The sequence below is a fragment of the Perissodus microlepis genome, chromosome 23 (assembly GCF_051167445.1).
Source record: "Perissodus microlepis isolate ML-2025 ecotype Zambia chromosome 23, ASM5116744v1, whole genome shotgun sequence".
NCBI classification, from domain to species: domain Eukaryota; kingdom Metazoa; phylum Chordata; class Actinopteri; order Cichliformes; family Cichlidae; genus Perissodus; species Perissodus microlepis.
In genome coordinates, this window is record NC_140482.1 from 5,882,699 (window position 1) to 5,906,809 (window position 24,111).

Below are 24,111 nucleotides of genomic sequence, written 5' to 3' on the forward strand. Positions count from 1 at the left end.
TTATTACAGGAGAGCATTTGCCATCAGAGCCACCTTCTTTTAAGTCTAACACGCCATCACAGACATACAGTTATATGGTTTAAATGCCACAGATTTTGTCTTACAGCTGCTCTGTCTCTAAGAATTTGTGCTCTTGTGCAACAATCAGCCCTACACTATGGACTGAATAATCAGCACAAGGGCCACATGCATCCTAGCATTAGAAATAGTTTGTACAGTTCTGGAAAAAGCATGTACAGTAAATGCCCAGTGAATTGGGACTGGACCTGATATGTAAATGTGCCTGTCTCTAAAACACTTGGCCAACTCTGTTGTTTAAATGTGCTTTTGGCTATAAATAAGCATGACAGTCAACAAGAAAGGTTCATACATTTTTCAGAGTGCATGTTTGAGGTATATTTTTTCCATTTAAAAAAAGAATTAATGCAACACAATTCAGTGGGCTATATACTAAACTTGAGAATAGAAACGAATTATTAATCGAATACCACCAGTGTTATCGGTCTGGTTGATATTTGGATTGATTGACTGATTTAAAAAGCTTGACACAAGTTACAACATCCCAGGTAGGCATCCTAATTTTATTGTTTTATTATATTGTGTTGGCTGATAAAAAGCGAAAAGGTTGGGTTAGTTTAGTTATTGTTAAAGTGTGAAGCAGTCTAAAATTGCAGGGGGAACACAGCCCATGTGGCTTCTTGGCTTATGTTTGACTTCTGCTGTGTCACCGTGTATTATGCTGTGTCTTTACTTTGCACTGTAATGCTGCTGCTGGCATCTTGTGGCAACTGATTCACACTTTGACTGCTGTAGTGTGAACTGTCACTGTCATCAGTGACAGTGGCTTATTAGAAGAGAAGGGAAAACTCCCTTCATTTGAGTTGCACTAATACAGGGAGTGCAGAATTATTAGGCAAATGAGTATTTTGTCCACATCATCCTCTTCATGCATGTTGTCTTACTCCAAGCTGTATAGGCTCGAAAGCCTACTACCAATTAAGCATATTAGGTGATGTGCATCTCTGTAATGAGAAGGGGTGTGGTCTAATGACATCAACACCCTATATCAGGTGTGCATAATTATTAGGCAACGTCCTTTCCTTTGGCAAAATGGGTCAAAAGAAGGACTTGACAGGCTCAGAAAAGTCAAAAATAGTGAGATATCTTGCAGAGGGATGCAGCAGTCTCAAAATTGCAAAGCTTCTGAAGCGTGATCATCGAACAATCAAGCGTTTCATTCAAAATAGTCAACAGGGTCGCAAGAAGCGTGTGGAAAAACCAAGGCGCAAAATAACTGCCCATGAACTGAGAAAAGTCAAGCGTGCAGCTGCCAACATGCCACTTGCCACCAGTTTGGCCATATTTCAGAGCTGCAACATCACTGGAGTGCCCAAAAGCACAAGGTGTGCAATACTCAGAGACATGGCCAAGGTAAGAAAGGCTGAAAGACGACCACCACTGAACAAGACACACAAGCTGAAACGTCAAGACTGGGCCAAGAAATATCTCAAGACTGGTTTTTCTAAGGTTTGATGGACTGATGAAATGAGAGTGAGTCTTGATGGGCCAGATGGATGGGCCCGTGGCTGGATTGGTAAAGGGCAGAGAGCTCCAGTCCGACTCAGACGCCAGCAAGGTGGAGGTGGAGTACTGGTTTGGGCTGGTATCATCAAAGATGAGCTTGTGGGGCCTTTTCGGGTTGAGGATGGAGTCAAGCTCAACTCCCAGTCCTACTGCCAGTTTCTGGAAGACACCTTCTTCAAGCAGTGGTACAGGAAGAAGTCTGCATCCTTCAAGAAAAACATGATTTTCATGCAGGACAATGCTCCATCACACGCGTCCAAGTACTCCACAGCGTGGCTGGCAAGAAAGGGTATAAAAGAAGAAAAACTAATGACATGGCCTCCTTGTTCACCTGATCTGAACCCCATTGAGAACCTGTGGTCCATCATCAAATGTGAGATTTACAAGGAGGGAAAACAGTACACCTCTCTGAACAGTGTCTAGGAGGCTGTGGTTGCTGCTGCACGCAATGTTGATGGTGAACAGATCAAAACACTGACAGAATCCATGGATGGCAGGCTTTTGAGTGTCCTTGCAAAGAAAGGTGGCTATATTGGTCGCTGATTTGTTTTTGTTTTGTTTTTGAATGTCAGAAATGTATATTTGTGAATGTGGAGATGTTATATTGGTTTCACTGGTAAAAATAAATAATTGAAATGGGTATATATTTGTTTTTTGTTAAGTTGCCTAATAATTATGCACAGTAATAGTCACCTGCACACACAGATATCCCCCTAAAATAGCTAAAACTGAAAACAAACTAAAAACTACTTCCAAAAACATTCAGCTTTGATATTAATGAGTTTTGTGGGTTCATTGAGAACATGGTTGTTGTTCAATAATAAAATTATTCCTCAAAAATACAACTTGCCTAATAATTCTGCACTCCCTGTAAATGCCTGCAAGATGCAATCAGCGACAGAATATGGTTTAGTTTTTGTTTTTGTCACAAATGTGATTATCACGACTTTCCTTAAAATATGGTGATATAATGTTGAGGCTCTATCAGCCACCACTGATAACCGCTAAAGCAGAATGTACGTGAAACTGAGTTGTCCAAACGCAGCCACGAGCCTTTTCCATCTCGTACCAGCATGCATGAATGCACTTTTCACTGCTGAACAGCGACAGCAGCTCGGTGGTGACAGCACTGTATGATGTGTGAACAATGTTGCTCTGATCTGAATGATTTCCCTGCAGTCACAAATGCTTTATATTTCTGACATTCGGACTCAGCGCGTACAAGGTATCATATGAGCAGCAGGCATATGGACAGCTAACAGTTTTAGCTCAATGCCCCGACTACCAGACTACTACTTCACATCCTTGAGACGCCATGCTGGCCTGATGTCATCCCATATCATTAGGCAGCTAGATCTTACACTGTTACCAGTAAATGGTGTTAAGATAGTGTCAGGTGGGAAGGGGGAGTGCACTCATTTAAGGATATCGCTCCCAGAAAAAGGGGCAGCAGCCGAATGCAGGAGGATTGATAATTTTGTCAAATTGCCGGCAGCACTTTGAGGTCTTACCGTCAGCTGTCGAACATCTTAAAGAAGATTCTGGTATAATATATGAAACCATCTTCATAATGTATCAAAATTGAATGGCTGGAATACCACTTAAGGTAGTGGTGGTGTAATTGGTACTCAAAAATCTTAATAGTATCATATAGCTTGGGCTGGGCTTTTAAAAGGATCTATTGTGTGATCCTGCCTTGATCTCTCCCTTGCTTCCTCGCTCACATACACACTCATGGGATAATGCATTCAAGCCATCATTTCATCTTGGAATTCCCAAGCGTATCGGGACACCACATGCTATAATGATCCTCTGTAAATGGCTTGGTTGAACCGCTAACTTGTGTAAATAGTGCAGGGAGATACTAATGTACTATCTTGTAATAGGGGGGGAAATTACCTGCCTATTACAGCTAGACCCTCCGAGAGGGGAGGAAAGGGGGAGGAAGGAGCTGAAAAAATGATGAATGATGGGAAAGAGAAAAAGAGAGGATGATGACACTGATGAAAAAGATGAAAGGGAAGCTGAGAAGCAATTGAATGCGTATAGGTCTCCGTTCTGTGTGTGAGGAAACTTTTTAACAGTAAGAAAAATCAAAAGAAAGCAGCTGATTGGTCAAAATCAAACAAATTATAAAACAACACCGGGCCCCATCTCCCATACTTGCTCTTCTTTATACTTGGGAATTTTTGTCCACAAGAAATTGAGATTTTGAAAATGTGGTTGATTTATCCAAATAAAGCTTTTTAAAGCAAGCATCCAAGGTCAGAACACCACAGTCCTTCTGTTACTTACCGGTGGCACTGATGTCGCTGCTGTGTTTAAAACATGATGTTATTTCTCCCTGAAGAAATGTTAAAATCTAATATTTGCTTGTGGGCAGATTGCTTTTGGCTGAAAATTAAGGTTCAAGCACAGGTTGTGCTGTGCTTTTTTACTTTTGACTTGCAACAGACCTTCTCGATCAATTTAAATGAAAATGGAAAGGGGAAAAAAAGTAGCATTTATAAAGACACTAAATTATAATAAAGATTGTAGCTGCATTGTTGAACCTCATAATCCAGATTATCATGAACATCAGCACAAAACAAGTGTGGGACAGAGACAGCCAAACAACTGCAGGAAATGGAAATTTCCAACACTAATTATGCAGTAGTATTTGTTACAGCTCCTGAAAATCTCAAAAGCCACCTTCAAAAGACTAGAAATCTGCACCCACCATACCTTGGTACGTAGAAAAGATTTACAAGGTACAATAAAAGAAAAATCTGCAACTCAGCCCATTGCTTTGCTTTGATATAGTACATTATCTTTTATGCCCCATTATGTACCTTTTCTTTCTGATCAACAGCAAATCTGCAACTTCCCCATCTGCCTCAACTTTACACAGACAGCAAACATCAACTTCAGTGTCAAACCCAACAGATTACAAAACAATGACTGAGGATCATCACTGATGATGGGAGCAGGATCTGACTATAGTTCAAACACCAGGCCATATGGTTGAGCAAATTGGGCGACGTCGTGTAAGATGTCTGTAGCCTCTGCGTCATTTTCGGTAAAGATGGCGCTGTTATCTGCGAACATCAATTTGGTTGCAGATTGGTCGTCAGTGAAACAGACGGTGGCCATTGAAGGTCCTGCACAAAATTGCATCGATCATGACGTTGAAGAGCAGAGGTACTACATTACCTTGCCTGACACCAGTCCTGATTTTAAATTCTCCAGAAAAGACATTTCATATGCACACAAACATGGGCGAGCCATGGTAGGCCAACTTGAGGAGGGTAATGATCTTCTTGGGGACATGTTCTGCTTCTAACGTTCTCCACAGGGTCGATGAAGGCAATCACTGTCCACTGTCCACATCGAACTCTTTGCTCGATCAGCAGGCAAAGAATGAAGATCTGATTGCAGCATCCGTGCCCAGGTCGAAAGCCGGCTTGGTCTTCTCCGCTTGACTGCTCATGATGCTTTTTTAGGCGCGACTGAATGATTTTCACGAAGACCTTACCAGCAATGGAAAGAAGGCTAATTCCACGATAGTTCTTGCACTCGCGGGTGTTGCCTTTCTTGTGAAGTGGGATGAGAGAATAGTCTCTCGTCTGTTCTCCAGATCTGTTGAATTAGTCCATGAAGTCGAGTTTTGATTGCCTCTGCAATGAATTGGTCTCGCCCAGGTGATATCCCATTCTCTAGCGCATGGACTGCATGTTTGACTTCTTCAGTTGTTGGTTTGGCGTCTGACATCGGCGCATGTCCTGCGCCAACCACTGTTGTTACCATGATATTACTAGGATATTATATGGTTATGACCTTTTAGGTGCCCCTGATAGGTCAAATGCACTGGAAACTAAGAAAATGTCAGCAAATAGAAAAATGCAGTAAAAGCACACAAAACAAAAGTAGAGAAAAATCTTTTTGAGGAGACAATAACCTGAAGGAACAGCTGTGGAAGTGACAAGCTAACAGTAAACAGCTAACAGGAAACATTTATCTACAGCATTATATGACTTATGTGCAGTGTAGGGACTAACGCGTTATTAAGTAACGCGTTACAGAAACTATGTTATTATTGTGGTAACGAGCACGGTAACGCTAACTTAATCGTTACTGGGATTTAGATAGGGTCGTTATTCATTACTTCTTGTGGTGGCATCGCGGAGCTTCCACAGATTCAGTAACATTAGCAAGTGGTGGAGGCCAGCAGGTGGATGAGGGAAAGGGGAGGCAGGAGGAGCAGAGACCCGAGGGGGCCGCTGGTCCGAGTGTCAGGTGACTGAACGTCAGGTAAGAAGTTATGACCTGCGGTCTATCTGGGTCAGATATAAACCAAGTTAAGGTGTAGTTTATTTTCGTTATGCTGACTTTTTTGTACTGGGTACTAGCTAGCATGACGGAGTTTCTATACAGCTGGGTGGTGCTATGATGTTAATGATGTTGAAGTTTAAGCTTGATCAGCTGTTGTTAGAATGTATTTAATATTACTTTCTAGTATCAGCTGATGTTTGTTGGAGCCGTAAAAGCTGCTGGTCATGATATCGGTTTGGTTATCTGGTGAGAGGGAAACATTAAGATGAAACCAGGAGATGTCCTTACTGAATCATCAGAGCAGAACAGGTGATGGAGAAACAGGTTTACCTTTTGGGTGACATGAATGAGTTGAAGGGAAGTTATGATCTGTTTCTGAGAGACAAATAACACCAGGATCCTTTTTTTAGTAGCTGACAGCTGGTAACTGTGCAGGGGCGGATCTAGCAAAGTTTTGCCAGGGGGGCCAGGTAGGGCATTAACAGGGAGAGGGGGGCACAAAATAGTACTTTTCTTTCTTATTCTCATTTAAAATATCCAGCTTTTAAAAAATAATTATCTGAGTCTTACAACAAACGATTGATAGATTGATGCATATATACCATCAAAACAGTGAACATCACTGTCACAACAGCGTTTTTTTTTTTTCATTCAAAGGCTTTATGATTTTTCCTATAATGGCGGGCCGGTCAGTCAAAACGCCCAGGCCGATTTTTTGTCCCAGTTCAGCCCTGTATGCAGCTCTTCTGCAGTCTGGTGTTGCCTACATCTTCCTATTCGGAAGGCAGAATTTCCGAGTTCTGAGTACAATCAAAAGCACCACGACTGCAGTTTTCGTGTTGGATGTAAAAAGCGCACATGATGCTGTGACGTAGGCTAGAATCATGGCGGCGGTCAACAACGGTCCAGGCGTGGGATTTCTCTCGTGGAAATATGCACATTATTTTTTCCTTTCTTTTGGTAGGTGGCACAGTGCACTTGTGGCAAGTAAGCAAGCTAGAAGACTGGCACTCTTGCTGGGTATCCAGTTACGGAAGCAACACATTAACAAGAGAATTCTGAGTAAAACCAAAGTTACTTTCCCTAGTAACTAGTTACTTTGAAAGTAACGAGTAACTTGAAGTAACTGAGTTACTTTTGATAGAAGTAACTAGTAATGTAACTAAGTTACTAATTTAAAGTAACTCACCCAACACTGCTTATATGATAGAAAAACACATTACCTCACATCTTTTTCTCCCTCAGAACACTGACAAATGCCTCAGTGCACATCTTTAGGTTTCAGTCACTTTCACAGCTGTCTGGTCGCATTATTATGTCCCTAAAAAACACTTTCGTTGTGTTTTAATCAACTTCCATTGTGTTTTAATCAACTTCCATTGTGTTTTAATCAACTTCCATTGTGTTTTAATCAACTTCTGTTGTGTTTTGTGCATTTTTGCAGCACTGTTCTACTTGTTTGTAGTTGCAGTGTATTTGACCTTTGAGGAACAGAACTTTCATGAAGCAATCTAAAAATGCCAAGTATGCTTACAGCTCCACCCAAAGGTACTACATATATGGAGAAATCTTTATCATTAAAGCCCACAAAGTCAGCATCTGTTAAAAAACAAAACACTTTTAGCTCTAATGGTGCTTTTTCTCATTTTAGATGTATTAAATTATGCACTACTATAAAACAAGCCTTGGTCTTTATGCCACGCTTTACTTTTAGCTTTTGGGTGTTTAAAGTCCAGCTCTAAGGGAGTATCTATTAACTCAGAGTATTGGTCGAAAAAATATTTGCAAATGTTAGTTCCTGTAGAGGGTCTATAAGTGTTAATTAAACAGCTGTAAAGAGCCATTCATGATGTTTTGGTTAATTTGGGTCTCATTCTCGAAACAACATGCCATGCCTAATGAATCTCCTTTTCTAATCTGGATTTTGTTTGCTGACAAAAATCCAGTCTTTATAATGCCAGCACTATGTTTTGTCATGCGTGTTTATAGAAATTAATTGAAAACCTTTGGAGAGTTGGTTGTAATGCGCACTAATTTCCTTCAGCTATTGGTGAAGGATAAATTGGCAAACACTCGCATAATGTGTTCATGTGAATAGACAGTTTAGATCGCTGTTTGTTAACAATATTTGTTTGCTTAGTTATTGTATTCATGGAGACAAATATGAGGCATGTCTTTTTATGCTGCTTCATTTCTTGTTAGTTGTTTGCTATTATGATAACAAGGATCCATTTGATGTCAGCAGGCCTTTTATCTTCAAATGAGCCATTTAAATGTCATTACTGTAGGGCTGCCTCTGTGGTGTGTGTGTGTGTGTGTTACATTTTTTACAAGGCCCATTCATGTCTTGTCATTTTTCCTACAATGCGAAATTACTAGCATTCACTCTCTGCTGCTGCAACAGTAACAATATTCACTTTTAAATATTTTTTTTCATTGTGACATAAATTCAAGCTTTTGTCCATTTCACTCTCCTCAGTTGTTTACTATATAAGCAATGGGCCATAGCATAATGATGCAGGAAATTAGAATCATTATTCACTAATCCAATAGCTTCCTTTTGAGATTTTTAGAGTTGGACATAATCTGTTTTTGAGTTTCCCTTTCCTCTTTTCAAAACAGTGGAAAGCTAATAGAATTTTTTAGTAGATTATTCTGGTTATTACCTTTCCACCAGAGCTGGTCTAACAGTCAGTAAGTAGTCATGCTAAAAACTGTTTATGTTATTATGTTGTTTGCAGGAGTTAAAGTGGGATTTTGGTAGGTGGGGGAACCCTCAGACTGTGTGTAGCGGCGCAGCATGGGAAAATAAGTCAGAACAAACTGTGTTGTGAGCTTCAGCATATTTTTCTTTATGTAGTGACTGTGATCAGGTGACCTGTGCTGCTGCTTCACATTCACCGCTCTTTGTGGATTTATCCAACTGAAATATAAACAGATGTTTCATGAGCTATATGCCTGATTTCCAACCCCCACACAGAACAAAGCTAATATAAAAAGTAGAATTCTGTGAGTAAATCAACATCATTACTACAAATATCAATTGATGTCTGCTACCCTACCAGTCCAACACAGTGCATCACTGTCTTCTTCTTCACAGTACTAAACAGCCTGCATTAAACTGTTTAATAAAATTTATTTAGCAAACCATCATGTACAGCTCAAATATCTGACTCAAAATGCATTTAGGACATTATATATAAGTGCTAGAACGTTAATCTGGAACACTTAAATTCCTGGTTGTTTGGCTCTTATTTACATTTTTAAGTTATACTTTTCCTATTACTTGTATTTGCAGAGAAAACCTACCGGTTATTCATGTTGGTTCAGCGTAGATACATTTTACAACAAGAACAACAGCTGCTGCATTTTTCCAACCATCTAATGACACATTTATTACTAAATTACTCTACAGTGAAGCCGATAATTTACAAATACTAGAAATATGGGCAAGTAGCATGTAACCTTAATGCCTGATTAAAAGCTACTTAGTTAGCTAGCAACTAGTTGTTAGCTAATTGCTCTCAAAGTAGTTTGGTAGCAAGCAATTAATGGCATATCGTGCTAGCAGGTAATTAATGTGCATTATGATGAGATGTGTTCAGTGTTTTAAACTCATAGTGGACTACATTCACAAGAATAACATTTCACAAGAATAAAATTTAACTGAGGAGTTATACTGCAGTTCAAAACTGCATTAGAGTACTTGAGTAAATGTATTTATTTATTTACTTCCACACTGCATGATTACTGATGAGCTCAGGGCACCTGACAGTGCTCACTACTTCACTGGCTTCATGTCTTGCAGTGCTCTAACCTTCACAGAAAGATTGCCGTCTCTCTCTTTGCTGGAGCGGCAGACAAGCTATAGGGCAGCCCTCCCAGTGCACTACTGGTAATTTAGGAAATCCTTACTGGCAGGTTGAAATGACAAGGCCACTGTCTTTGCGTCTGTGCTCTGTAATTTGCTTGTTTTCCACTTCGCCATAGAGCTGACGCACTGCAGGAGCAGGCAAGCCAAAGAGCGTTTTTCTCTCTTTTTCTCTCTCTTACTTTCTCGTTCCCTTGCTCACTCGCCCATTTGCTCGGTTTATGCTCTCTTCTATTGTTGTCATTGTGTTATTCAGCTCAGCTCTGTGGCCTCCCGAGTTAAAAAGAAAAACACAGGCCACAAACACCACAGAAATCAGAGCCTAATGTCTCACAGTGACGAAAAAAGACTGAATGATTGAAAACACAGCACTCTGTTGGTTTTCCGAGTTTAAAATATGAATGCTGCCTGTACGGTATGTAAAGAATTGAGGATGATTCAACTGACTGTTCATCATTCATCCTCCTTTGATTGTAATCTAAATTAAAAGGTGCCAAAATATCAACATCTAGCTTAATTTACCCATTTTGTGTAATTGTAAAAGATTTCTAAAAATGGCCTGTTTTGTCAACAGAACACCCGAATAGGAGAACACGTTTTAATTTTTTTTGCGTATGCCCCCAAAATGATATGACTATAGTTTGATAGAGTAGTCTGTTACAGTTAGTTTTCCTAAACTGAATATAAAATCCAGTTGTTACATGAATATAGTGAATATGTAGAAAATGTTTCCTACCCTAAAGCTGCAACTCTAATTAACCGAAATCTCTATTAGTAGTAGTGTAGTAGTATGTAGATGTGGATTATTTGTTTTGCAACTTTATACAGTACAGAGCCCTAATAGAGCCCAAAATTGATTTTAAACAAAAAAAAACCTTATAGCAAACACTTACAGCTTTAAGGAACCATATTGTACATTTTTATGGTATAATACTGTATTTTTCTTTTGATAAATGCAAAGACTAATATAAATGTAAAAGTTCAAATTTAGAAGTGTTTAGAAGTGTACGCCACCATTTTGTCTTTATACTTTGAATCTTTTACATGTTTGATGTGGTTTCTAGGATTTGCACAGCTCAGATTTTTGAAAGTCTGGCTAGCATGTGTTAAAATGTCAAATACAGCAGCATATCAGTAACCTTGGCGTGATTAGGGGAATTGTCACAATGCTGCTGATAGTTCACAAAAGAGAAGAATCCGAATCCAAAGTGTAGTTATGTTAAGCAGTGATACTGCTCATGGAGATTGCAGTAGGAAAGGCAGTCAAACAGCTGACAGTATCACACTGGAAGCCTCATATTCTCTATGGCATTGTACAGTACTTTTCTTTTCACAGTAAGTAACTGTAAAATAACAGTAACAAGCTGAAAAAGCGATATTCTAGTAAATTACTGTAATCTAACAGTGAGAGTTCATTGTTATTACAGGAATGCAGTTTTAGCCCCTAAAGCATTGAGATGAACACCTGCCTGTAACTATATACAGTTTTTGCATTTGTATCCATTTGAATTTGTCCCTAAATTAAACTTCTGAATTGCAGCAGTTTGGAAAAAAGGAGCATTGGATACAGGCTTCACTCGTGTACGTACAGTACTCTGTGTGTCTCTGAGTGTGTGTATCAAAAGAACTTTGACAAACAGCTCCCCTGTTTACCATGGCGACGCCGTGGCCTGTGTTCTCTCGTCTCTACGGTAACCGTGGCCCTGAGCTCTCTTATTGGCTGAGCCACTGAACTCCCAGCAAGAGACAAAGGAGAAGGACCTGGCGCTGGTAATTTCTTATCACCAAATCCCATTAGGCTCAGGGTTTTTCAGTTTTTTTTCATTAACCCACACAAAAGTAAAGTGGAAATCACCATACCCAGTCAGCTCAGCCCCTACTGTGAGGCTGACTAGGCCCCCTAATAACATCACTCTGCTCTAGCTTGTGCTGTATGAATACAAGAGACACTTACAAAAGTACGTTAATAGACTCAAAAATGAAAAGCTTTAAAAGAAAAAAACAGCATCACTTCATTATCGCATTTATCCAGATCGGTTTTGTGAAAAATTATTGTGAAAAAAATGGAACCACAGCAGATAAAGTTAATAGACCCCAAATTACTTCATTGATACTGTTAATTAATAATAATTAGTTTGTGTCCACAGATAGTTAGTCATTTATTAATCCCAAAAGAAAACTGCTGTGTTCCATCACAGGCTACATTTTAATTGGTATATTTAATCCAAAATGCCAATTTCTTAATTTTAAGTAATATAATCACAGATTCTGTTGTCAGATAAATAATAAATAAATACAAATAATACACATCAGGATCAGTATAGCAGTCTTGGCAGTAACACAGAGCCTGTGTAAATAAAAGGCTTCAGAGGTGCTTTGTTAAGTCGCAGAAAATAATCTCTGCTTGAACTTGAGACTTTAACCTTTTCATGAAAAAGGCCGTTTACCTGGCAGCAAGGCTTTAACAAAAGGATCCAGTTCTTCAGTAGCTCACCTCACCGCAGGATCTAAAAGTCAGGATATCTCTGCTTTTGCTGACACGTTTTTGAACATTGTTCCAGTCCTCCAAATAAATCTGTCACCAGTAAATTCCCAGCATTTCCCATACAGATATTTGACAGATGCAAAGCTGGTTGTTTTGCCTGCTGTTATAAATATGCAAGGTAACTTTCTGATTTTTTTAACATAGTTTATTGTGCGTATCCTAACAACAACATTAGTAGAAGTGACGAAAGTGAAGAGAATATTCTATGGTGCACACTGTGATTTCTCTCTTTAAGCTGCAGGGTTCAGTTAAGGGGATCTCTGGGCTGTTTGCTTGTTTGGTCCATTTGAGCTGATGTGCAAGCTGCTGGTCAGTGCCCGACACTGAAATTCCCCAGCATATGTGACGTCATTTCATAAACTAGCATTTTTCTTTTAAATTTAACTAGGAACATATATTTATTTCTACTCTATATGAAATTTGAAAATCAGGAAAATGGAGAACATAGCGTATGTTTATGTATATGTTTCTGTTTCTATGTACCGGGGCTCTTTCAGATTGAATATCTTTTACCATAATGGAGTAGCATAGATATAACTAATTATTATTTAATCTAACCAAAAGTGTAAAATTCATCACTGAAACTTCTGCAGTAATTAAATTATAGTTCTACATGCAGTAAAGTGACTAAAGAAAAATTAGGACTTCTTATGGAATTAAAATCTATCACCTATTTGGGAAAGTACATTCAGAGAAGCCTGGAAAATATGAAAGAAGTACCTGTAGTAATAACCTGTAAACTGGATTTTTTTTTCCCTTAACGTTTTAGCTTGTCAAGTCTTCATTTCAGCTCAGCACTCCACTTTCATCTTTCACCTGTCACCCTTCCTGCAGCCAACAAACTGAGCGTGCATGTGTTACAGCTCCAGTTCCACTAGATCTGACACCTCTCAGCATACTGAATGGGCCTGATATACCTAAGGCCGTAATCACTGCACGAGTATGTGTGCTGATAGGTGGTGGTTACGTGTATGTGGTGTGTGTCTGTGTGATAATCGCCGCTATGAAGTCGGATTGACAGACAAAAGCCTAATCGCTCCTCAGCTCCAGCAGCCAAACAGCTCAGAGGAAGTATTGACCCAAAAGCACCATAATCCCCTTCACCTAACACGGGCAATTTCATGTAATACCTGTAATAACACACATTCAGCTCAAAGTAGTCATCAAAAGAGCTTTGAGCATCTGATTTTGAGAGGTGAGCTGTTTGAATAAAGGGGACCTGAAGAGTATATCAATCTGTAATAACAACATTGTGGCCTGAACTCACTTTCTTTTCAATTCGCCTTATCACCACTCCTCCGAATCACTTCACTCATGTTCTCTCACTCACTTTGTGTCTCTCTGTCTAAATGTGTCGCTCATGTTTCTTTACAGTCACTGTATGCAGCCATTTTTTTAAGGAAACATATAGAAACTCACACAGTAAAGATAAGCAGTGCACCAAAGGGGGTCATTTTCATTTTCTATTTGTGAACATGTTTGCAAATTCTTGCCTGGAAGTGACATTTTCACTTTCCCTGGTTCCTGTAACAGCATCAATGCTCAGACAAAGAAGTTGCTGAGTTCTATGGAGACCTAGTGGGTACAAATATCAGTAAAAGATCTTTATCTCCTAATCTAATATGATCTAATCCTAGTGATCATTACTGGACTGCCACTAATCAGCTGCTAGGACTGACGGGGAACACTAGATCAAACATTGTGTGATTAATTCCCATTTTAGTTCCTTTCCACCAAAAACTGCTTACTTGTAAAACAAAATGTAATTTTGCCAATAGTAGCTTTCTATATCACCAGTTCCTCAAATCTCTCCCTGAGACATGAAAGAATCAGAAGAAGCTGTGGAGAAAGTTACGCTGCCTGTAACATTGGTAAGCATGTGTCAGTGATGGACTGGGGAGGCATATCCATGGAGTAATGCACAGACCTCTACAAGCTAGGCAACAGCACCCTGACTGCCATTGGGTGTCAGGATGAAATCCTTGGAGCAACTGTCAGACCCTACGCTGGTGCAGTGGGTCCTGGATTCCTCCTGGTGCACAACAATGCCCAGCCTCATTGGGTGAGAGTATGCAGGCATTTCCTGGAAGATGAAAGAATTGATACAGTTTTAGTGCTCATTAACACAGTCGACCTTTCTATTTTTCCACAAAATAAAGAAATCTGGGCTGGGATTAAGGCATCTGGTTCCTTCCTGTTCTCATTCCTGTTCCTGCATCTTTTATGTTCTTTTTAACATTTATAAAGAACCTTTTTTTGTTGTCATTATTCATGTTTGCATTTTACTTATGGTGTTCCTCAAGGCTCTGTCCTTAGTCCACTTTTATTTTTAGTATATTTCTTCCCCTCAACCAGATCATTAATAGAGATAAAAATCACTCACCACAGCTATGCAGATGACACACAGTTATGTTCCTCTCCCTCAAACAACTCCAGAAGCCTTGATACTGTGTTCACCTGCCTAAATGCTAGCTGTCACATAACTTTACAAAAAAGAGTCATGATAAAACTACAGTATTAGTAATTCGTAAAAATTCCAGTACCCTGGCCTACAGTAAACTTGGTTCATTGATCAAAGCTGTCAAACTGCTAAAAACCTCAGAGTTATTTTTAACACCACACTCTGATTTGATGCTTACATTAAAAAGTGTCCAGTCATGCCTTTTTAAGATTTAAAAGTGATCTTAAAATCTTACCAATTAATTTTAAGCATATAATGGCCTTGTTCTTACATATTTCTACTACTTATTAATCCCTAATGGGCCTGGGTGCTTACTTGGATTGGTGAGTGGGGTGCTGCTGGTTATTCTGAGGTCTTGGCTAGCAAACAAACGCCAGCAGACTTTTGGTATTAGAGCCCCCATTCAGACCAGAATGGTAACTTCCTTATTATCTTTTCATATCTCTTCTTAAAATGCTTATCATGAAGCTTTCATGAATATTTCATAGTCTGTATTTGCTGCGTTTTTAACTATTTCTTGGATTTAAAAAAAAAGTCTTTCTGTGAAGCACATTATTGTTGGGAAAAGTTCTATATAAACAAAGTTTGATGTTGTTATTATTATATTTGCATCATGCATACACACATCCATCATCATCACAGCCTCAATTTGCACTCACTCAGACATGGACGCACACTTTTTAGCCTCTGATTTGGTATTCATGTCACACAGATTAATCAAGCTGCTCATCCCATTTGCAGTTCCACACTGATACACACCACTCAGTTTACCTGTACCTATAGGTAGCTGTGCACGTGTTTGTGTGTGCGTCTGTATGAATGGGAGGGTGGGTTGGTGGTGTGCACATGCTTGACAGACAGCGAGAGAGGCCTCTGTCACCAATCTGCATATCTAAATATTAACACTGGACCATCCCTTTAATTTCCTACAGGGGCTGATAACCATCAACCGTTTCCCCCAGAGTCTTTGTCGCTTTCACAGAGTGTGTGTGTGTGTGTGTTAGAGAGGCTGTTGGCTGAATAATACCGTCAGTTTTTTCTCTTGCTCACACACACACACACATTTTCATATCTTAGCGAGGACATCTAATTGACATAATGCTTTCCCTAGCTGCTTACACTAAATTTAACCATCAAAAATGAATGCCTAATCCTAACCCTTAGCCTACCTAACCATAACCTAACTGTAACCCTGACACTAAAACCACATTTTGAGCCTCAAAACTGCCTTCAAACTCCTGGGGACGAGCATTTTGTCCCCCTAAGTGACTGTTGGACCCCACAAATATAGTGGCATGCCAATTATCTGTCGTCACAAAGATGTATAAACACACGCATGAGAGGGTTGTCAGAAACTAATCGACATGCTATTGATTTACTTTTCTATTTAATGAGTGAAACCATCTGTGAGATATTAAAAGGAATTTTGGAGAGAGAGGAGAAGAGGAGACAGGTCAAATAAGCAACGACGAAACAGATTTGAAAATAACTCTGTTTATTCTTTTCGGGGTGGGAAATATTCTGAATGACATTTTGGTCATTGTGAGGCACTGAAACTCTACACTGAGACATCTGATGACCACCCAGCCATTTCCTGTCTGCTTCACGGGTCTGCAGTCAAAGCTGACACGCCCAGAAACCCCTCTCTCCAGCCCACTCCTGTACCTCTTCACGTAGGACACCAGAGTGCTCCTAAGCAAGCCGAGCGCAATCTCTCCAGCATGTCCTGGGACTGCCCTCTTAAACATCTAGAAGGCATGCAGGAGGGAGGCATCCTAGTCAGATGTAAAAGCCATCTAAACCGGCTCCTTTTAACCCTTTTGCACACAGTGGTCACTGCAGTGGGCAGCTATTCAAAGGCTGTTTTCTTGTATTTGTGTCAGTGTTGATGGTGTACTTGCACATAAATCACTACATTGGACACTGATGTGTCACTCCATACAACCGTGATGGGTCAGTGAAATGGACAATAGTGCTTATTTTAATCTTTGACATGGTGCCACACTGCATTACATTTTACTCGGGGTCACACATTCAGAAAACTAAACTTCACTGAATGTGATGTGACAGTCTTTCATAGGCTTATATACAGATTAATAACTACCCGTGTGTGTCCGTGTGGTCACAGATTAGTTTAACAGCTCCACAGTGATAATTGTTTCACATTTATTATCTCTGTGTTGGCAAGCAGCCTTGCGGTAGTCTGCATGTACCCACCTGTGTGTTTGTGAGTCAAACCACATCGCAAAGAGGCGAATGCTAATCTGCTATCTGCCATTATTCTCCGAGACCTTGAGAGGAGGGAGTGAGACAGTAGAGGGGGAGAAGTAGAAAATGGCAAGGTTATGAATGAACCTTTTGTTGAGGATGTGTTTGTGTTAGAGTGTATTAGTAGTAGAAAAGAGTGGCAGAGAAAATTCGTGATATAAGAGGAGAGGGTGCCAGTATGAGAGAGAGAAAACTAAGAGAGGCAGAGAGAGGCATTGTGGTGATGAGGTGATTGAGACGGTGGACATGTCTGTTAAACTGCCATCCAGCAGAAACATGAACAGGTTCATTTCATTAGAAACGGACTTTCTCTGATTTAAGGAAACACAATCTAAAAGCGCTTTATATTGTAAGGTAAAGAACCACCAATAATACAGAGAAAACACAAACAAGTGGAGGACTCCCTATGAGGAAGAACTTGGAGGTTGACATTTACAGCTAGGCTTGTCCCACAGTTCATTAGATAAACAGTAGTACAGCTTAATTAATAATAATGGATTGCATTTATATAGTGCTTTTCGAGACCCTCAAAGCGCTTTACAACACCATTATTCATTCACTCTCACATTCACACACTGGTGGAGGCAGCTACAGTTGTAGCCACAGCTGCCCTGGGGCAGACTGACAGAAGCGAGGCTGCCATATCGCGCCATTGGCCCCTCTGGCCAACACCAGTAGGCGACAGGGTGAAGTGTCTTGCCCAAGGACACAACTACCAAGACAGACAGAGCAGGGGATCGAACCGGTAACCTTCCAGTTACAAGATGAGCTTCCCAACCCCCTGAACCACGGTCGGCCCACATTCACAATTCACCTACAAAGTATGTTCAGGGCTTGTACATTCACTTAAAACCAATGTAATGTGTATATAAAGGGTCATGTTTACCATGCTGCTTTCAGGTCTAGGTTTTCCAGGTTCTGCCTTTCATGTCATTGGCCGGGGTTTGAGTCCTGCAGCCAATGGATGCCCTCCAGGACTTATGTAGGTGTGGTTAATGCACTGTTAGTCTTTGCTTTATGCTTGTTAGGTTCAGATTTTTATGCTTCTCATTAGCTTGTTTGTGCTTATTCCACTTTATTAATTGGTTCTTTGTTACATTGGTAGGAGAAGCTCGTAAAAGGAGAGCTGTCACCACCTTGAGGTGCTGTAAAGTTTCTTTTGACTTAAGTTATATAGTTGATGGAGTTTTGTTTAAAGTTAATGCTCTTTTGTTTTGTTAGTTAAGTTGGCCTTGGCTCTCCCTGAAGTAAATTTATGCTTCCTTTTTAACATCTCATCATTAAACCATTTCAAGCTGACTCAAACATTCTCTTCATGTTACTTTGTTTACTCTTGGGACCAACATGGGGACATAACAAGGGCCAACGAGTTAAGCCATGAAGCACTCTGACATGACGCGATGTAATATTAACTACAAAATGTTAATATTTGTGATATTTTCAGCTGAATGTCTGTTAATTATTTAGAGACGGTGTTTGAGTTTCTTGAAAAATGTCTGTAAAATAATTCAAACTAAGATCAAACCTGTTGTGTAGCAGTCTATAGAGTACATATTAGAATCTATTGTTCATATCTGCAACATTTACAAATGTGTTATCTAAGTAAAATGCAGAGATCTTAAAGTTGCATCTGTACCTGACCATCAGAACAACACAAGCACAAACTCACCTCTGCAGAAGAGACATTTTTGACCTGAAGCTTTGTGTGAACGATTTAATACTTTGTCTTTGCAGGAATCACTATTTATTCACTCTTTGTCATTCTTGTCCCTGATCTGACAATTCCCAACTAAAGCAAATAACTTTGCTCAAGGCTGAGAGATGACAGCAGGTGAAAAAATTGACAGTGCTGCCTCTTCAACAGTGTCATATTTTTATCTGATGTCAAAATGTGGTAAAGGTGGTAGCTGATCAAACTTTGCAAGAAGTTCAAAAAACAAAATCATGCCAGGTTGAAAAATTTCATCCAGAGTGTTTGAGAGGCGTCGTGTGGCTGCTTTCATCCCACCTCATGTTTTCCTTCACTGATTCATTGTCTCCAGGCTTTGGTCCTTTCTATTTCCTCTTTTCATCTTTTCATGTTTAAGCCCAAATACTTAAGGTACTCCAGTAAGTGGCTTTGCAGTTTGTGCATGAATAACCATCTTCTTGCATCTATCCCCTTTTTCTAGGACAAACATCTTGTGACGGTCGACGCTGAAGCTAAAAGCAAAAACAACTCAAACATCTCTAAAAAGAGAAGGGCTCCTTCATGGTGCTGAAGTACTTCCCAAAGGTAAGAATTGTATAAGCATTGAAATTTGAACCTCGACTGACAACTCTGTTTCTCTACATCCTTTTATATGAAGAATCCAGACACAGATCAGGTGATTCTGCTGGCTTTAATCAAGCTGTTTTTGCAGCCCATTCTTCCAATTCAGTATGATGTGCAACGAGCATCATACTGTTAGTTCATCAGATCAAACTGAAACTTAAAACATACTGCAAAGGGTCCATTTTAAACATTTTCATTTTAACTTTACTGTTAAAATCAAAATGATGAGATTCAAGATATAATTGCATTTAACCTCCTGGGACCTGGCGTCCACATATGTGGACATCACATTTTGGGTTGTCTTGACCAAAATACTAAATTTTGCTCTACAAGGGCCTGATATCCATTTAAGAGGACATTATACTGCAAAAAAAAAAATCTGGTGATTCTTTGTTTTTACATTCATCGGGTCCCAATATGCCCAAATATCAAAGAGAGATTAAAAATGCATGCCATGAAAGAGTTCAGGTCTTAGGAGGTTAAACAATTTTCGCCCACCTTTTATTTTTTGATCAGATTGCTATTCTATAAAAAGTTTTTCTTCTTTCAGTCTTTCCAGGGCTGACGATCTGTGTGTGTGTGTGTGTGTGTGTGTGTGTGTGTGTGTGTGTGAGCTTTCAGTGAGATAAACACTTGAGTTATAGATTCTCCACAGGAGGAAATCTATAATGTTTAATACAGGCTCAGTAGAAATATTGGTTTCCCTCAGTGAACAATCCAATTGAACCCTTCAGTTTAACAATGTGTATGTAGTTTGGATGAGGTCAGTGCAGTGGCTAATACCCAGAGATCCATTGAATACATTTAATTCATGGCATGCCAATTCACAACAACAATAATCTGAAGGTACTTTGCAGTGTTATGGATCGAAAACAAACGATTCCCTTTGATCAAGTATGTAGTGATAACAGAAAGGAACAAAATCTCGTAACAAAAAGAAACCTCCAGCAGAACCAGGCTCAAGGTGGACGATCATCTGCCTCAGCCAATTTGGGGTAAAGAGGAAATCGATGAAGCTGACTACAGATCAGGAGCATGTAGTTTTAGCTCCTCCTGCCTGATATATGATAACCAAACAACAGTGCTAAACTATTTAAAACTCACCGAGTCATTTTCCAAGGTGAGACTCTGGACTCTTGTTAAATGAGTACATCTTTCAGGGGAAAGTATAAGGTTTGGATTACTGTGTGAAAGAGACTGTCTGACAATACCTAAAACTTCCTCACGTACTTAAAAAAAAAAAAGTACAGGACAATACAAATGATACAGAAGGCATTAAACTAAATGTGAAAACGGACAGACAATAACTCACCAGCATTTCATAAAGTTACAAAATGACCCTGCTTTATTTTTTTCAATTCGTAAACAATTATTACCCCATTAAATTCGATGAAAATAAACGTATATAATTTATTTCTATAATTGCATTTTATTTAAAAAATATTACTATAATAAATCCATTAATTTAACAGTAAATGATGGAGTAGTGACTTGTGGGAGGGAATGGTGGACTAGGATGCAAGCTATAGCTTCGTGAGAAACAATTAAGGATTGATCTTCTGTGATTTCCAGCCTCAGCAGAGACTGAAGACCCTGGGAGAGATGGTGTGAGAGTGAGAGACGAGACATGGGGAGGAGATACAGGTCAGGTTCATCAGGTCAGGTTCGGTTCATCTCAAATTTGCAAACCTGGAGTAGGGGGCGAGTTTGACTATCGTATGGACATGTGCCGCGCTTTCAGAAGGGGACACACTGAGTACTTATTAACATTTTAAGAACCTTTATACTCAACTATGTATTTAAAATTTACTGCAAACTTCTTTGTCCGCTATTTTTCAGATCAGATGATCAGATGATTCTTTTCCAAACACCCAACAGAATTTTTAGTCCTCAGCCTTAAACCTGATTACATGATTACTCAAGAACAAGGCGACATAGGATTTCTAAATTAATACAATAGGGGCATCTGTTAAAAAGCTCAGACAACTTCGGATGTCACTGACCATGACCTCTGACCTAGACCATGAGGTTAAGTTTTCTGAAAGTCTGGTAAATGCTATGTCTCAAGAAAGAAGCCACCAAGGATTTTTACATTTATTTTACATTTATGGTGCAGCTACTACGATGCTGAGGGGGTTGGTGCACAGTGAAATTCAGATGTGTAATAAACACACATGTAGGGGTGCTAAAGCAGTGCTAGGAATGTGTGATTTTGTGTCCCTAAAAATACGCTTATGTTGTCAGTCAAACTGAACCAAGAATAATGGACGTGTTATCAGTGCAAATTGACAGGTTGTGTGTGTGTAGTTCGGGAGTATGCTGCTGACAGCACAGTGATGAGATGATAAGGTGTGGTCTTCATGCTGGAGAAAGCCAGAATGATGGACGTGCCTGTTTCTTACTCTTATCCTGATCATCTGTCCAGTTTGACTGACTGAGCAGTGATGCTCTGGAGTCTTCACCCAGCATACACCCACCTAAATACCTGCCTGATGCACACATGGAGGACAGGATGTGGAGGGATTTTTACAGTGATTTTTCTCTTCAGAGATATTTTCATTTAATTTCTAAAATAATTATCTCACTTTCCAGCCGGGTAGATCCAAGATGAGTTCTGTGCATTCACTTCCTCTAACCCTTACTCCTGGTGTTGTCCTCCTGTCACGCTCTTGATCTCTCCATCACCTTAGTGTCACTGCTTTTATCTTGTCACCCTAAGCAACCTCTTCATCCTATTGTCCTGCTGCTGCTATCTGCCTCTTTGTTACTGTGATGAGGGTCAGCGGGTCAGCCGGAGGGCTCGTCATTAGCTGTGCGCGTGCATGTATGTGTGCACATGGTAAAGTGTGTACAGGTGTACATAAGATATGAGGGCCTTTACTGATCGCTGTGAGGAAGCTGTGTCAGAGAAGGAAACTATAAACATACATCTGTTTGGCACATATACTGTATTAGTTACATAGGAACTAAACCTGTTCAGTTTCTTTTTTAAATATTTCCAAGGCTACCATCTTTACTGTTACATAGAGGCGGGCGGAACGATCCAAATATCAATAATATCCATACCAACTCTGATATTGGTATCGGTTCGATGCTAGTACCATAGGATCAATACACTGTTTCTTTCTGGCACGTTCAATAAGTAGCCCACAGAAAAAAAGTTTATTGATTTAGTGGTCATTAAAATGTGTTCAGGATTTGCAAGTTAATGGTGATCATCTCATAAATCATGACACATTGCTCAAGTATCTGTCTTGGTATTGGCAACACTGGCCCCGTATTTACATGGTATCACACCGACACCAAAATCTGCAGTACTACTATTACAGATTAATTTTATCTGAACATAACATATGAGACAGGGACACCATCGGACATTGACTTAAGTTTTAAGACACCATGACAAAATCCCAGATTTGGATGTTTTTAGAGATCAGCTGGGATGTGCTGAGTTAAAGCCTAGCATGAACGCATGGAAAGACAGCTCCATTTAACTTCAATTCAGAAAGAAAAAGCATGAAGCTCTACCACATAAACTGGAAAGTTGTGTATAAAAAGACTGGTTAAACTCTACATAAATGCAAAATAAAGAGTTATTTATAAATTTGGCTTTTTTTCCCCTGACACATGATGTCACTCTGCCAGTGTTTTTCTTTCTACTGCCTTCTGTGCTGACCACTTACACACGCTCTCTCGTGCTTTATCTATGTCAGTCGAACAAAAGGAACCAATAGGAAACTGCTGATGCTGCTCGGGTTGTGACAAACAAACAGAATCCAGAGCTGTCCATCAGCCTCCCATTTTTACCCAATCTCATCTTTTCTGCTCTGGTTAAAATTAGACATTTATGTGAGACTGTATGATGTTTAAACATTTACACATAGGAATTTTATCTGTGTTTTTTTTTTTTTTGCAAAATCCAAAAAGCTTTACTGGACATGCAGTTGGAGACATTAGCATAGCGTGTGTGTGTCTGGCTTGCTGGTTTGTCCTTCCAGTCTCGCTGGGCTGACAGTGTAGTCCTTCTGTGTTTCTGGACATCAGCTTATTGTGCCTGCTGGTAATGAGAGCTGCTTAGCGTGTGATTCTGCCATTGCTGTTTGTTTAGGTGTGTGTATGGGTGTATTTGCATACATGTGTACACGTGTGTTTGGATGCCACTATTTATTCAGCTTCACCGGCTTCCTCAAGGTTGCCTCTTCTCAGCCAGGAGACAAGAATAATACTGTTGTGTGTGTGTGTTTGCCCGGGGGGAATAGAATCTAGAGTAAACACACGTGTCCGTCTCTTTCCCAGGTGGAGTTGGATGAATGAATTCAGTGATAGTGACAAGCCAGCAGCTACCTTTTGTGTGCATCTGTGTGTGTGTGTGTGTGTGTGTGTGTGTGTGTGTGTGTGTGTGTGTGTGTGTGTGTGTGTGTGTGTGTGTGTGCATGTAGACTGGCTGCTTAGCTTGTTCACATTTCTGTTTTTTATTGTTTGTCAGGAAAACTGTGAGATATTTTTGAGGAAAAGTACTCTTTGTAACATAGAAATTTCACTAACTGCTCAGATAGCTGTTCACTCATCGTTATTGAAGGAACTTCTGGTGTTTGATTTTGATTTTGGAAATTTTGCCTAATTTGAACTGTCATTTTTTAAAAGAAAAACACGGATTTGTCATCCTGCATATGTCCAAAGACAGAGAAACCCAGCTGCGCGCAAAAACAGCCAAGCAATGACACAACCAACAGAAACTGGACAATATTTGTTATTTT

The 24,111-nt window shown here is 39.7% G+C and overlaps 1 long non-coding RNA gene across 1 annotated transcript in view; it reads left to right on the plus strand.

Moving 5' to 3' along the window:
- LOC146360863 (uncharacterized) overlaps window positions 1–24,111 on the plus strand; it is a 118,955-nt gene that overhangs the window by 51,521 nt on the left and 43,323 nt on the right. The window contains exon 2 of the long non-coding RNA XR_014799452.1: window positions 19,212–19,315. This is a non-coding gene — a long non-coding RNA (uncharacterized LOC146360863). The remainder of the gene's footprint in view (window positions 1–19,211; window positions 19,316–24,111) is intronic.